Below are 13,690 nucleotides of genomic sequence, written 5' to 3' on the forward strand. Positions count from 1 at the left end.
TTGCGGGAGCTCCGGATAAACCAAAATTCATGACTAGGGACTCGAATAATCCGAATTTAGTCTGGAAGGCGGTTTTCCACTCGTCCCCCTCTCTGATGCGAACTAGATTGTAAGCCCCCCGAAGATCCAGCTTGGTGTAAACCTTGGCCCCTCGAAGCCGGTCTAATAGGTCCGAGATTAAAGGCAGGGGGTAGCGGTTCCGTTTAGTGATATTGTTCAATGCTCTATAGTCCACAACCAAGCGTAGGTCCCCTGACTTCTTTTTCACAAACATCACTGGGGAAGCGGCTGGGGATTGAGAGGGTCTGATGAACCCCTTGCGGAGGTTAGACTCTATGAACTCCCTGAGAGCTTCTTGCTCTGGTTCAGTCAGGGAGTAGAGGTGTCCTCGCGGGATCGGGGCCCCCTCCACCAAGTCAATGGCACAATCATAAGGCCTATGCGGGGGTAGTTTCTCGGCTTCCTTTTCATTGAAAACATCCCAAAAGTCTGAGTATTTCTTGGGCAAGGTGATGATGGATTCAGCGTCTGTGGCATGGCAGACCTTGGCTACAAGACAATGGTTTTGGCAATATTTAGAAGCAAACTGCAGTTCTCTGTTGGTCCAAGAGATGCTGGGGTCGTGGAGTGTCAGCCATGGAATTCCCAAAATCACAGGGAAGTGAGGAACCTCGGTAACAAAAAAGGAATTTTTTTCCATGTGTTCCCTTATCCACATTCTGGTGGGTTCAGACCACTGGCTTACTGGACCTGTCTTTAGGGGACGGCCATCTATGGCTTGCACCACCCGGGCGTTCTTGAAATCGTGATGTTGTAATCCCAGAGAGTCGGCATACTCTCTATCGATGAAATTGTTTGTTGCTCCTGAGTCTATCATGGCATGGATCATGACGGGTCCTTTTTTCGCTGATCACAAGGTGACCACTAGGAGAAATAGGACCCCGGTTGGCGGCTCTTGAGTGGGGTTTCTGACCGGTTTGGCGAGCCTCTCTACGCCTGGTCGCTGGCTTCCCCCGCCGGCTTTGCGCCAGCCACCTCGGCCGTCCCCGTCTCCACGGAGGACGCCGCTGCCAAACGAGCGGCGGGCTTTCTTTTGGCTGGACACTCTCTGGCAAAATGGCCCCCGTTTCCACAGTACCAACAGAGGTTTAAACGTTGGCAGCGGGCCTTCTCGGCAACATCTAATCTGGGACGCACATTGCCCAACTGCATCAGCACCTCCTCGCTTTCTCTGGGGTATGGGGCTGGTGGCGGGGGTCTCCACATTGGACGTGGCTGGATGCCGGCGGGAGCGGGAGGTTTTGCTCCTGCTCTTCCACTCTGGCCTCGGAGCCACTGTTTTCTGTTGGCAAGCATGACTTCGGCTCGTAAACATTGGTCAATAAGTCTTTCAAGAGAGTTTGGAGGATCCACCTTGGAGATTTCTTCCAACATCTCGATGTTGAGACCCTCCCAAAACTGTCCTCTGAGGGCTACATCATTCCAACCGGTGTTTTGGGCCAGCACTCGGAACTCGGCTATGTACTGGGACAAGGGCCTGTCCCCTTGGAAAAGGCGCCGGAGTTTGTGGCCGGCCGCCTCAAAATTGTCCTCGATCCCCCAAGTTGCCTTAAGGTGATTCAGGAAGTTTAGCGCGGAACTTAGGTGTGGGGAGGCTTCATCAAACAGCGCCGTCGCCCAGTTGGCCGCTGGCCCGTCTAGGAGACTGTAAATCCACGCCACCTTGATGTCTTCTTGGGGAAACTCGGCATGACGGGCTTCTAGGTATGCCTGGCATTGGCAACGGAAAACATGAACCTTGGAAGCTTCTCCAGAAAACTTGGTTGGTAGCGCCAGGGCAGGGAGATGGGCTCTGTGTTCCTTCAAGCCCCGTATTTCTCCCTCCTGCGTATGGAGTGTATCTCGGATTCTGTCCACTTCATCCTTGGAGATGGTGTAGCTGAGTGGTTGGGCTTCCGCCCCAGTTCCAGTAGACATTCTGGCCTAGGTTAATTGGTGCTTAAGGCGCCTGAGCCAACAATGTGATGCGGCTGCTAAAAAAGCCAATGGGATTCTGGCCTGCATCAATAGGGGAATAGCGTCTAGATCCAGGGAAGTTATGCTCCCCCTCTATTCTGCCTTGGTCAGACCACACCTGGAATACTGTGTCCAATTTTGGGCACCACAGTTGAAGGGAGATGTTGACAAGCTGGAAAGCGTCCAGAGGAGGGCGACTAAAATGATTAAGGGTCTGGAGAACAAGCCCTATGAGGAGCGGCTTAAAGAGCTGGGCATGTTTAGCCTGCAGAAGAGAAGGCTGAGAGGAGACATGATAGCCATGTACAAATATGTGAAGGGAAGTCATAGGGAAGAGGGAGCAAGCTTGTTTTCTGCTGCCCTGCAGACTAGGACACGGAACAATGGCTTCAAAATACAGGAAAGGAGATTCCACCTGAACATCAGGAAGAACTTCCTCACTGTGAGAGCTGTTCGACAGTGGAACTCTCTCCCCGGGGCTGTGGTGGAGGCTCCTTCCTTGGAGGCTTTTAAGCAGAGGCTGGATGGCCATCTGTCGGGGGTGCTTTGAATGCGATTTCCTGCTTCTTGGCAGGGGGTTGGACTAGATGGCCCATGTGGTCTCTTCCAACTCTACTATTCTATGATTCTATGATTCTATGAAACTGTCAGGACCCAGGCTGCAGAGCACTAATAACCATGCGCAGAGGCCAGAATCTATCTAATATCTTTATTAAAGGAATATATAAAGTCAGTAAAAACAAGTGTAGAATATAGTTCAGGAGTAGACCTTTCAGGAAAGGTCAATTATAGTCCAGGAAAACAATGTCCAATATGAGATATTAAAGTCCAAAGTTGTAATCCAATAACCGAAACACACACTTTGCCAAGCAAAGTGAGGGGAAATGGCAAGGTCCTTTAGTCCATGGAACTTGATGCAAGGCTGGAGAGCAAACTAGATCCTTGGCAAACGAGGCTTGATTCAAGGCAACAAGAAACGAGGAACAAGAACAGGGTCCGTGGCGAAATCCATGGCGGGGTCCGGGGAACAAGGCAGGGCTGGAACGTGAGCAAGGTCCTGGAAACTGGAGTAGCGTAGTCCACACACAATCTACTCCCGAAGCTGACGAATTGACTCCGCAAGGATTCCTTTGTGGCCAAACATCTATATAGGATCTTGTTTTCCCGCCAAGGAACACTTTCTCTGGGGAACAAGAACTGAAACCTATACTGTGTCCAGGTGCATGACTCCTTAAACTTTCCCAAGGGAAACAGACTTAATCATCTAATTGTCTGGCAGCTATCCTGGCGCTCCGGCGAGTCGCCTCCCGAGCGCTTCTATCTTGATTATAATAAAGACGGCGAGAAAATGGGGGAGATTTCTGCTCAAGGCTTGTTTGGCTGACTTCTTGTGGGCAAACATCTTGCAGCTGCACGGGCTCCAAATCTGGCAGAAACGGTGGGAAACCCAAGTTTTCCTCTTCATCTGTCACAACAGTACTAGGAACAGGACTACATGGCCCATGAGTCATCACAACTGGTTTTTTTAAAAGCAATAGTTAGACCGCTGCTGAAGAAGCCCACCCTAGATCCCTTGGACCTTAATAATTACAGGCCAGTGTCTAACCTCCCTTTTTTGGGCAAGGTGATTGAGAATGTAGTTTCCCTTCAACTCCATGTAGTCTTGGATGACACACACTTTCTTGACCTATTTCAAACCGGCTTTAGAGCAGAATACAGAGCTATGGTCGCCTTAATGGATGATCTCCATCTCAACACCGGCAGGGGGAGTGGGTCCCGGCTGGTGCTTCTAGACCTCTCAGAAGCCTTCAACACTATCGATCATGGTATCTTTCTACCTTGAGGGGCTGGGAATTGGAGGCACTATGCTGTAGTGGTTCCAGTTGTACCTTTCAGGTATACATGACGTCACTGGGAGAGATCATCTGTAGACATGGGGCGGGGTGTTATCAGTATGCTAATCACACCCAAATATATTTCTCAGTGACTTCAAAAGCAGCTACAATTAAGGATAGCATGTCTCCTCTGAATGAATGTCTGAAGGAGGTAATGGGCTGGATGAAGAAAAACAAATTGAAACTGAATGCAGAAAAAAACAGAGGTGTTTGCCATCAAGGGTCTTAATCTGGGGGTGGAGGTGTGTCAACTAGTTCTGGATGTGGTTACACCCCCACTGAAAGACTGTTTTCACAGCTTAGGAGTGATCCTGGATCAATTTCTCCAAATGTCAGGTAGATGCGACAGTCAGGAATGCTTACTTTTGGCTATGGCTGATACATCAGTTACGCCCCTTCCTAGATTCAGAGGACCTAAAGATGTCCATGTGCTGGTAACCTCAAGGTTGGCCTTCTGCAATAAGCTTTACATTAGGCTACCTTTGTACCAGGTTTGGAAACTCCAGTTGGTTCAAAATAAGGGAGCCAGATTGGTTACAGGAACACCCAGGAGTAAGCATATCACCCCTATCCTAAAGTCACTCAACTGGCTGCCAGTTAGTTTCTGGGCAAAGTATAAGATGTTGGTATTGACCTTTAAACCCTACATGGTTTGGGTCCAGGTTACTTACAGGATCGCTTTCTCCGGTACAATCCACCCCAAACACTGAGGTCATCTGGGTGGGGGGGTCTTCTCCAACCTGCCAGAATCGACTGGCAACCACCATCCAGAGGACTGTTTCATTGACTTCCCCATGACTGTGGAACGACCTGCCAGTAGAGGTCCAATAGCTAAATCAGCTAAAGTGTATAGAGTCCTTGATATAATGTGCAGTGAGCCCAATGTGGGTTTGTAGCTGTGTAGCCAGAAATTTTGCCAGGTTGTAAGTCGGCGATCCAATGGCACTTACAATGGGTCTGAGTGGGATGGAGTCCTTGTGGATTTTAGATTTTGCACATTATATCAAGGACTCTACACACTTAATAGAAAAGATCAGCAACCTCAATCTAAGCACCAAGGACATCCTGATCAGCTTCAATGTGGTGTCCCTTTTTACCAAAGTCCCAGTAGCTGACACCCTCACACTAATCAAACAAAACTTCCCAGAAGACATCACAGCCCTGTTTCACCATTGCCTCACCACTAGCTACTTTCAGTGGGACAATGGATTCTATGAACAGAAGGATGGAGTGGCCATGGGGAGCCCTCTCAGCCCAGTAGTAGCAAATTTCTATATGGAATACTTTGAAAAACAGGCCCTAGAAACAGCACCAAAAAAGCCAACTGTTTGGTTCAGATACATGGATGACATCTTCACAATTTGGAGCCATGGAGAGGAAGAACTCAGCAAGTTCCTGGACCATCTTAACAGCATCCACCCAAACATCCAATTCACCATGGAAAAAGAAAAGGAAGGAAAACTGCCATTTCTAGATGTTCTGGTCATCCGCAAACCCAATCAACAATTGGGCCACACAGTTTACAGAAAACCTACACACACAGATAGATACCTTCATAAAAACTCCAACCATCACCCAAGTCAAAAAAGGAGCACAATCAAAGCCCTGACAGACCGTGCACAAAGAATCTGCGAACCTCACCTCCTCCAAGGTGAACTCAACCACCTAAACTGGGCTCTACAGGCCAATGGATACTCCACCACAGACATCAGAAGAGCTGCAAGGCCAAGAACAAGCCATGAGAGTCAAGACAAAGATCCACCCAGAGGAAAGGTGTTCTTACCATACATCAAGGGAACTACTGACCGCATAGGCAAATTGATGAAAAAGCACAACCTACAAACTATCTACAGACCCACAAAGAAAATCCAACAAATGCTACGGTCAGCGAAGGACAAGAGGGATCCTCTCTCCTCTGCAGGAGTCTACCGGATACCATGCAGCTGTGGACAAGTATACATAGGGACCACCAAACGCAGCGCCCAAACAAGAGTCAAAGAACATGAAAGGCACTGCAGACTAATTCAACCAGAGAAATCAGCCATAGCAGAGCATTTGATGAACCAGCCTGGACACAGAATACTATTTGAGAACACAAAAATGCTGGACCATTCTAACAACTATCATGTCAGACTACACAGAGAAGCCATTGAAATCCACAAGCATGTGGACAACTTCAACAGAAAGGAAGAAACCATGAAAATGAACAAAATCTGGCTACCAGTATTACAAAACTCCAAAATCAAAACAGTAGATGGGAACCAACACAATAAGGACTTGACTGAACAAAGGATGCCCCCAGGCAAGGGACAAAACATTTCCAATGCCAATTAGGGTGATTAACTGAAACATTAATGCTGGCTCCCAGTGACAAAGAACTCTTGCCACACCTTGGACTATACACAGATATATATTCTTTCCTTTCCTTACTTAATTTATCCATACCTCACAACCTCTGAGGATGCCTGCCATAGATGTGGGCGAAACGTCAGGAGAGAATACTTCTGGAACATGGCCACACAGCCGGAAAGACATACAACAACCCTGTTCCTTGTTTTTGTTAATGTGGGATTTGTGTATTGATAGTGTTTAAATGCAATTTGTGTCTTGGTTTGTATTCCATACTGATTGCATCATCCAGAGTGTACTATAGTCTGTAAAGACTTAATTACTGAGAAGCTGTGATGACCTTGATGTGTGGCTGGAACTGGGGAGTGTCCAGACACAAGTGTTTGTGCATTACTGATTACATCAGTTCTGTTCTGTTCTGCTGTCTGCTGAAAAGTCAAGTCCTGTGTCCATTGTCTGCAAGTCTGTTTGTCTTTGTTACTGCTTACAGTAAAACTTTGTATATAGTTTTACCAAAGTCTCTGGATGTCACTTCGTTCTGCGTTCCACTGACTCCATCTACTGCTGTGCTGCGCAATTACTCTGACAGTTTTTCTGTCCAAATTGTCCAGTTCCGCCTGTGTCCAATTCATAATGCCAGCAGTATATCCTATGACAGGTATGGTCCAAGTGTTTATGGCCTTGATGGTGTTGCCTCCATTGAGCTTGCTTTTGAGAATTTTTCTGAACCTTTGTGTGTATTCTTTGCTGACCACAGTTTTCACATGTTCATGCTTAATGTTGATGTTGTCCAGCTGTAATATGCCCAGATATTTATAGGCCTCTGGTTGGTAACACTTTATTGTTTGGCCATTAGGCATATTTATGCCCTCACTTTCAATGATTTTTCCCTTCTTCAATGCCACTGTCGAACATTTGTCCAAGCCAAACTCCATGCTGATATCAGTGCTAAAAATTCGGACAGTGTTAGTCAGAGACTGGATTTCAGTTTCCATTTTCCCATACAGCTTCAGGTCATCCATGTACATCAGATGCGTAATTTTGTGAGATTTCTTAGATGTTTGATAGCCAAGATTTGTTTTTTGTAAGATTGTTGACAGAGGGATCATGGCAATAATGAAAAGCAGAGGGGACAATGAGTCTCCCTGGAAAATTCCTCTTCTGATGTTGACAAGTCCATAGCTTTCATTTCCAACAAACAGTTCAGTTTTCCAGTGCTCCATTATTTTTTCAATAAAGGTACCAACGATGATCCAGCTATGTGGGAGTGAGTCAAAGGTCTTTTTGTAGTCAATCCACGCCATGTGAAGATTAGCTTTTCGGCTTTTACAGTTCTCCAGAATCATTTTGTCAATTAATAATTGGTCTTTTGTGCCACTGTTTTTCCGTTTGTTGCCTTTGTGTTCATCTGGCAAGATGTTTTTTTTTTCAAGATAGTCTTGAATTTTGTCAGCTATGATGCCTGTCAGTAGTTTAAACATAGTGGGCAGGCACGTTATTGACCTGTAGTTTCCTGGTGCTGCTCCTTTTGCTGGATCCTTTTGTATCAGGTATGTCCTTCAAGTTGTTAGCCATTCACTGATACTTCCTTTCTGCAGCATCTCATTGAATTGTTGGGCCATTTCTCCATGTAAACTAATCAGATGTGTGAGCCAAAATCCATGAAGTTGATCACTACCAGGCGATGTCCAGTTCTTGACTTTTTGCACTTGTTTGCTGATAATTTCAGTTGTTATTTCCATCTGTTCCATTTTGTTCTGTAAGAATTTTCCTTCAAACTTCCTCATTATTGTTGTTGTTGTTGTTGTTGTTATTATTATTAAATAACATCATTGGATTGCACCACTACTTTATGACCCTGTTCTCTGTGGTTTTTATTCTTATTTCTTTTCTCACCCTGAGTTTTAACTTAGTGTTCATGTGGCCCGCCCTTGTTTTATTGTTCTTCTGATTTTGCGTAATGTAGTGTATATTACCATTTATTATATTGTTCAATGTGTTATGATTTGTTGTTCTATTTATATTCTGTTATATTGTATTGTTCTGGGCATGGCCCCATGTAAGCCGCCCCGAGTCCCCGTTGGGGAGATGTTGGCGGGGTATAAATAAAGTTTTTATTATTATTATTATTATTATTATTATTATTATTATTATTATTATTATTATTGGTTCAAATGTGACAAAAAGCTAATGGTGAGGATTATTTGACCCTTTGAAGATTTTTGTAGAAATGTTTGCACATGTTCTATGGGAGAAATGGGAACAGATACTCAATTTAGGTAACTGATCTAAAGATCCAAACTTAAGACTGTGTAATATGGTTTCCTCTATAAATATTTCAAATTGTAGCTGTGTATGACCTGCTAGTGTTATTTGGAAACCTAAAATATATTCAAGTTTCTGCATATAATGAACAGAAAAGGCATTTTGGTTTAATTTCTATTGTTTAAATATTTATTGCTTTGCTCATGTTATTGCCTGGAGATATATATATATATATATATATATATATATATATATATATATAGGTTGTTCTATGGAATTATTCAAAAATCAAATATGCCAAAAACCTTACTGACACTGCTGTAGAGATATCCAATAAATCAAATGACATATACAGTTAGTCCCTCTTTATTTCAGAATGAATGCACCTTCTAATTCATTTCCCCCATAACCTCTCAAAATCTCTTTTCATTGTTTATAGACTAATTATAGCAGCATCCACTAGAGTATGGACAAGTGCAGATAGTAACTCAAGCATGACAAAAAAAATTGGAAAAGACACCCATGCAAAGCCAGTAATATTACATCATGCTTATGAGTAGTCCAAAACAATTACTGCATAGAGGTCTCTTAGTTCTGATATTAGTGAAATCAAATGTCAGTGAGATAAGATATACAAAAGACGAGATTTCTAAGAATTTCTGCCTCAAGAAAGAAACATCTTGTTAGCTATAGATTCTTTAATATTATTCTCCAAGGCATTTAAGATATCTTCTTAAAGCATCTAACTTTTAAAGTAATAAATGACTTAGTTATCTGATAAATTACAAATGCATTATCCTTGGATTCAAAAATTAGATAAATATCCTGATCTGAATTGCATTGTTCTCCTTTTAAAGGACCATAGCTTGGGAGTATTCTTGGATCCATATTTGTCCCTGGAGACTCACATGGACTCTGGACCTCTTCACACAGGCCAAAATTCAGTGCAGTGGCAGGTTTTTCACCACAGAGTCCACCAGCTCCCATCATGCTCTGGAAAAGTGCTTCCAGGGCAGCTCCATGGCGAAATAGAAAAAAAACCCTGCTGCCGCTGAAGAATTGCTGGTGGTGGAAAACAGGTTATTCCACATCTTTCATTTGGGAAAATTGGGTTGAGCTGGCTTAAACAGGCTTCTCCGTGTTGTGGGGAGTCAGGATGGTGGGGGCATGGGGCAACAGGTACCCATGCTCTTTGGGTGGGTGCTGCCAGGAGTGCCAGGATCTGTGGTGATACTGGCAGATTCCGGCACCACATGTGACAAGTTTACTTGTGGCTAAGATGCTTGATGTCAGCTTCAGCTGGTGCCTATCTGTGGTCTTTTCTGGATGGAGATAACAGCCATAAAAGCTCATGTATTGGGAACCTTCCAATTTGACAACTGTAATACACACTATGTGGGCTTTCCCTTGAAGATGGTTATTTAAGGCCCAAATACAGTAGCCGATTGGAATACCTTATAAATGTCATATACTGTAACCCTTAAAAAGGTTGGCACATGCTGGCAATATGCTTACAATCAGAATTCAGGGTGCTTCTCAAGATATTTAAAGTCCTAAATGGCTTGAAACCTTGAAACTTGAATGCCCAGCAACTCAGGTCTGCTAGCAAGGGCTCTTCTATGCCCCAACAATGAAATCTACACATTGTAGACATAGGAAACAGCTTTCCCAACTGCGGCAGAGCTATTGTGGAATGTGTTCCCACTACAGGTGCAATTGGCCCCAACTAATGTCTTCATTTAGGCATGTGTTGTTGTTGCTGTTGTTGTTGTTGTTGTTGTTGTTGTTACCCCACTTTATCTATCTACAAAGGACCAAACAGGCACAAAGAAGAGATATAGTAGTCATGGGCGATTTCAACTATCCTGATATCTGCTGGAAAACAAACTCGGCAAAGAGTACAAAGTCCAACAAATTCCTTGTTGAAGTGGGAATGATTGTATATACAGTTGTTTAAATATAATTGAGTTATAGTGTTGCAATGTGAGCTGGAGATTGCATCATGCACTGTCTGCTGTCCATTATGCAAGTGTGTAAAGAGTTAACTGTGTATTGCATCAGACAGCAGAGGTGGTTATAAATAGCTCCTTGTGTTATCTCTCTCTCTCTCTCTCTGCTCTCTGCAGTCTGTCTATATATAGCATCTTGAGCAGGGGTCCTCAAACTTATAAAGCAGAGGGCCGGTTCACAATCCTTCAGACTGTGGAGGGGCCGAATTATCATTTGGAGGGAAAAAAATGAACAAATTCCTATGCACACTGCACATGTCTTACTTGTAGTACAAAACAACAATAACAATGAAAACAATTGTAACCAACATAAACCTATCAGGATTTCAATGGGAAGTGTGGGCCTGCTTCTGGCCAGTGAGATAGTCAAGTTAATTAGGATTGTTGTTGTGTGCCTTCAAGTCATTTCAGAGTTTGGGCGAGCCTAAGTCTAAAATTATGTATTTATTTATTCATTTACTACATTTATTTATTACATTTATATCCCGCCCTTCTCACCCCGAAAGGGACTCAGAGCAGCTGTATGTACATACAATATATTATATTATTAGCATAGCACAATATTAGCACTATATTGAACTATACCACTATACTGTAATATTATATGTAATATATATAATTAATATTATTATATGGTATTATTATTAGTATTATATTGTATAACATTATAATATTATTATCAATATTATATGTATATACAATATATTATATTATTTAAAATGATATAAAAATATTACATTATAAAACTGAGGGCAGGGGCCAGGTAAATGACCTTGGAGGGCCGCATCCGGCCCCCGGGCCTTAGTTTGGGGACCCCTGATCTTAAGAGTTTTACGTTTGTTAGTAAACCTTTTGTAGATAGCCAAACAGGCTTCAGCCTCTTTATTGGTGCCAGTGATTCTTCGTTGATCTTCCGCTGCATGTGTTAATCCAAAATGCGCGCTCTGACAGTGGTTATGGGCCCAGACCCAGACCTGCACCAGTGCTCAGAAGAATCCAGAAGGGGACCAGAAGGACCAGCTGGATCAGCACCAGAGCCTACTCCAGAACCTGTGACTGTGCCAGAACCAGACCAGTTTCCAGTGTACTCAGTATACTGACCTGTCTGTGTGGCGCCAGAGGTCCGGGAGCTGAGTGGCGAGCTGAGCGGTGAGCTGTGGAAGGAAGCCGTTCCGGTGAGCCGTGCTTAACCTGCTGGAGGGGGAGAGTTTGTCTTCAGTGGAAGCAAGCTTTGCCCATAGCAGAAAAAGCAGTGCTTCGCAGCGGGGCGTGCTGGGCTTTGAAGTGATTTACGAGGCGAAGTTACAAAAGAAAAGCCATAAAAGTGCCATACATTCCTGTGAAGGTGAGGACTGCTGGGCTGTGCTGAGCGTGAGTTTCGTCAGCTGCTAAAGGCTTTATCTCAGGAAGACAAGGATGGCGAGTTCAAATCCTTTGACTGTGTTTGATAAGTTAAATGATGAAAATTATAAGGAGTGGAACATTTATGTGAAGCATCTGTTAGTCAGAGAAGGGCTACAAAATACTATTCTAGGAACAGAACAAGACGCAGTTAAAAATGAGAGAGGACTGGCAACATTGGTTTTGAGTTTAATGCCAAGTCAGTTAGTTCATGTGCAGAATTTGCAAACTGCACAAGAGGTATGGAATGTGTTGAAGCAAGTTCATCAGAGACAGAGCACTCTTGGTAAAATGATTTGGACTAAAAGGCTTTATAGAACAACACTTGAAGAAGGGGCAGATGTGAGGCAACATGTTAAGAGGATGAAATATTTGTTTATTGAATGCCAAAACAGAGGTGTTCAGATTGCCAAAGAGCAACAGGCTTATATTATGATGTCGAGCTTAACTGCTGAATGGGCTCATCTGTTGCATTCCTTACAAAATGTGCCAGAAGGAGATCTGAGTCTGGATTTAGTGTGTTCCAGAATCTTGGAGGAAGTGGAACGACTATGTTTTGAAAAAGAAACCTCATGTGGGAGAAGTTACCAGAGCGAGGGGGAGTCAACTCCAGAGACGCCGAGCCAGACTGCTGCTTGTGTGAGTGTTAGAGCTGTAAGGAAATGTTTTATTTGTAACAGGCCAGGACATTTAGCAAGAGATTGCCAGAACCGAGGAAGACATCAAAGAGGACGCCAAGCCAGATGTGGTCACAGGAGAAGTGGACTGAACAACAACCCTGAGCCGAGAGTTTTGATGGCTGCAAATGAAGATGGAGACAGCGAAAGAAGTAACAAATGGGTTTTGGACTCAGGAGCCACTCATCATATTACTAACTCTATTTCTCTGTTGAGAGATGTACAAGATTTGGAAGGAGCAAATGTAACTTTGGCTGATGGGTCATTTAAATTGTTTTCTAAATTTGGAACCTGTTATATTCCATGTTTAAAATTGTATTGGGAGAAAGTCTTGTATGTGCCTGAAATGAAGACAAATTTGTTAAGTGTAGCTACATTGACTGATCAACAGTTTAAAGTGTTTTTTAAAGGAATTTATTGCTATATTCGTGATAGGGAAGGAAAATTGGTTGGCAAAGGAGAAAAAAGAAACAGAATGTATGAAATGTTTGAAAAAGTGAACAGCATTGATGGAGAAAATGTAGAAATTATGTGTGTAGGAGGTCAAATTCAACATGATCGTTGTCTGCATTTATTCCACCGAGTGATGGGTCATGCTAGCATGGAGATATTAAGGAAGTCACTTAATTTGTGCCCTAATTACAAAATGGAGTCATGTAACTATGATTTAGATTGTGCCATATGTAATGAAGTGAAGAAAGAGCCTGTAAAGTTTTACAAGAGGTCTAAAATAAGTGTGGATGGCATGTTTGAGAAGGCACATGTAAATATTGAGGGTCCTTTTGAGAAAAGTACTGGTGGATCAAAATATATGATGCTTATTGTAGAAAGAATGAGCAGGTTCGGTTATGCATATTTCTTTGCAGACTTATCAGAAGCAACTAGAAAATTGAGTGATTGGCTAAGTTTGGTAGAAAATGTGTATGAAAAGAAATTGGACACTTTAATAATTGACAAAGGTGCAGAAGTCTGTGGCAGTGAATTTAAAGCATTGTTAAGGTCAATGAATATTAATTGGATTGAAATTGAACAAATGAAAGGTGAAGAAGGTGTTGCTGAAAAAAGAACACAGCTGTTA

The sequence above is a fragment of the Anolis carolinensis genome, chromosome 3 (assembly GCF_035594765.1).
Source record: "Anolis carolinensis isolate JA03-04 chromosome 3, rAnoCar3.1.pri, whole genome shotgun sequence".
Lineage (NCBI taxonomy): Eukaryota > Metazoa > Chordata > Lepidosauria > Squamata > Dactyloidae > Anolis > Anolis carolinensis.